Raw genomic sequence first — 3,764 nt, 5'->3', positions numbered from 1 at the left:
CAGTGAACTTTTTACTATTAAATATGTTATAATTATTACACTTAATATTGTTTCTGTTATAACTCCTAAATATACGTTACTCATTATTTTTGCAATTACTAAATGTTTGCCATCCTCTTTAATACCTATCATATTATAATCTTTAAGATCATGATCTTTATTTTAGTGAAAAAAATATAAAAATTTCAGTAACCAAGAGGGAGGAACTGACGGCTACTCCATCTACATAGAAGGACTGGCAGTGAGCACGTTTCCTTGAAGACACATAAAAACAAAGAAAAGAGTTGTAGAAATTGTACAATAAAATTTGTCATCTCGACGTCAAAATTTGTGTTGGTTTTTGTTTTTACACTTTTTTTTGTTTTTGACTTTCTTGTTCTTTTTTTGTTTTGTTTTTCTTTTTCCCCTTCATCTCTCCTCCTTTAATTTTAATATTAAAGGGAATCAATAAAAAGAGCTTACAATAGCATATATTCCATGAGGATCATTCCCAAATATATATATATATATATATATATATTCAGATTATAGAACATAAGTTATTGTCTTTACTTGACTATACTTCGGCATAGCATCTCCAACAATGTTTCGTCATGAAACTATTCACTTTCTGTTTTTCAATTAGATTAAATACATACACATGCAAAGAAATTATGAATACAAAATTCTAGTGTCTCCCATTATCATGTATAATAATTAATTTCTTGAAAACTCTATTTCTAATAATCTGAAAGGGTTGCAATTGATTGATTCACTACAGAATATTGAAAGTTGTAAAGCGTATTCAACATGATATATAAGCTTCTTATTTCTTATTTGGCTCGTGAATAATAGTATTTATATCATCAACTATTAAGCCAATGGTCTATCAGAAACAGTCTCTCTGCTCTCTAGGATGGGGTAAGGTCTGCATACCCACCACTTTCCTCATACCCCACTTGTGGGATTATACTTGATTGTTGTTGTTGTATATCATCAACGGTTGAATTCATCACAACAATGCCTCTGTGATACCATGAAAGAAAAGAACAGCTAAGGTGCATGGGCTTGCTCAGTTACTTGTGAAGCTAATCTTATTTATGCCCATAGAATTAAAGAATTTCTGGATTTACAGGGAATTCATTTTCCAATAATAGCAATTTCATCTTTTAGAAAAAGTTGAAAAAGAGTGGACATCAGACATATATTCACATTTGCATTTTCGCCGACTGACATTCTAAATTGCTATCTCAAACAACCAAATCAGGAGTCACTGCAGGGAGCAAATAGTTACAAATTATAAGTAAAGGATCTTCATTAAAGCAACAGATGAAAATATGTGTATTTCTTTGATAATATAGATGAAATAACATAAATTATCTGCAATTCATAACCACAAATTGAACTTGAAATATTGACTGAGAGAAGTATTTCATAATTTTAGTAGTATCATTTTTTCGGACTATAAAACTTATTGTATTCTTGAAAAAATCACGTATATAAATGATAGAACATACTAACACTCTCTTACATGAAAGAAAATATCCTAAATTCAGAATATGTAGTACTGCATTGAGGTCATAAAAGCAGTCTAGTCTTCCCTTGTTAAGATCCTGAACCAACAAATGTGAAGACTTATTATGAACAACTAATAATACCAAGAAACTGCTCAAATAACTCAGACCCTGCCAATCCAAAAAAGAAGAAAGATGATGCAATGCTCCTAAGGTTTTATGGGTATTGTTAATCGAAGAACTCATTCTCACTGGTTATGCCTCCGAAAGACTTGATAATGCCATCCGAAGAATTTTATACAGCAATCAATAGGTTATCACCCATGATCTTTTGTTTAGCACCAACAGAATTGATTTGGTGGCCGGAGTAATTTTGCACAGCAGTGGATCTTTATAATGAATGAAAGCTTAAAATTATTAGGGAATTTAGAATTGGTAAAGAAATTAATTATAAAAGCAATGAAAAAAGATTACCATAGCGATCAAATGATGAAGTAAATGATTTTCACAAGTTTTACAAACTGCTTATTAAACCAATTTTGTCGCTACTTATTATCTCGTTTTCTTGCTACTTTATCTCTTCTGTTCCCTCGTACTGCATGTCCTGGTTAAGAATCAAATGAGATTGTTGCGAATAAGTTCTATTGTCCACGTGCTATCTACCTTGTTAATGGACGTTTACATAATTTATACAACCATAATTAGAGATCTATAAAGAAGAAAATTTTTAAATTGCTTGTAAAGGTTCAGACAAAAAAAAGAATAATAAAATTTTCTCTGACCTTTTTGGCGATTACAAGCACAACTGGGATAATTCATAATTTCATTAAAATATTGAAAAATTGCAAGATAGGCCGTTCGTATAGGATGTATAAGGAACGGTCCTACATCTGCAATATTCTTAGCAGACTTGCAAGCAACATTAATTAAGACTCACGATCAGAATTTTCACGCTCTTCGGCAAAACAATTGCTCAATAGCTTCATGAATATTGCCTCACTTTTGCTAGAGGAGTTTCTGTAAAATATATTTCATCGAAGAGTTGCTATACAATGCAATCGTAGTTTTGTGCCTTTTTACCTAGGGAGACTCTTGGGCTTTTAATATATTGATGATTCTTTGGAAACGGTCGTGACTTTTGAATGGCAAACGGTTATTGTTTTATATCAATTTTTTGGTCTCTTTAATATATATAAGTAATAAGTAATAATTGAAGGAAAGAGAAGAATGAGGAAAAATCAAAAAAAGGAGAAAAAAGAGAAATGTGTTTCTTGGCAAAAAAGAGGTGCCAAGTCATCACTCTTTGTCGCTCCTTTATATATATATATATAGATACTAATTTCTTTTGCATCAGTATGTATTATATTTTGTATGCATATATATAAAGAATTTTATCACTTCTCATCTACTAAAATATATAATAAAGAACATTTAAATTCAGTGATTTTTGGTATAATCGCATGAAGCGCGAAAAACTTCACTAATATATATATAAAAAGTTGGGACAATAAGAGATGAGTTTACATATCTCTTTGTCAAGCATTGCTATTTATCTTTTACCTCTTTTTTGGATTTTTTTTGCGCAACTTCCTTCTTTTTGTTTTTTTCTCCCCTTAAACGTATTTGTTCTTCCCATTATTCACAAACACTTAATATGTCATAATGACTCACTTAATTAATGAAAACTTTCTGTTACTTAGTATCTTTTTTCCTTCCGAACTTTCAGTTACTAATCTATATTCTATTCCCTTAAATTGAATCCATTCTTCTCATATTTTTTGAAGCATTTAATTAAAAGTTAAAACTTAACACTACTAGAAATCTGGTAAAAATCGACCAAAAAAACCGACCAACGTTGGTCGGTAATGGCCAAAAACCGACCAAAACGCGATCATTTACGTGTTGACGGTATTTTTGTGGTCGGAAAGGAATACCGACCAAAGTTGGTCGGAAATTTCCGACCAACTTTGGTCGGTCAATTAAATTCAAAAAAAAAAATATTGCAAAAAAAACCGACCAAAGTTGGTCGGTATTTTAATTATGTAAAAAAAGGATTCACCATCTGGGAATCGAACCGGGGTCTGTACTGTGGCAGGATACTATTCTACCACTAGATCATTGGTACATTTTGTTTTAAGACTGTCTTTTATTTGATTTATACTCTTTAATTGTATTTTCGCACGAAAATAACCGACCAAAGTTGGTCGGTTTTATTAAAAAGTAAAATTACCGATCAAAGTTGGTCGGTTTTTTTAAATGACCCGCCGAATT

This window comes from Nicotiana tomentosiformis, chromosome 11 (assembly GCF_000390325.3).
Source record: "Nicotiana tomentosiformis chromosome 11, ASM39032v3, whole genome shotgun sequence".
Classification (NCBI taxonomy): domain Eukaryota; kingdom Viridiplantae; phylum Streptophyta; class Magnoliopsida; order Solanales; family Solanaceae; genus Nicotiana; species Nicotiana tomentosiformis.
The sequence above is the reverse complement of the archived record's forward strand: the minus strand, read 5'-3'. Positions refer to the sequence as shown.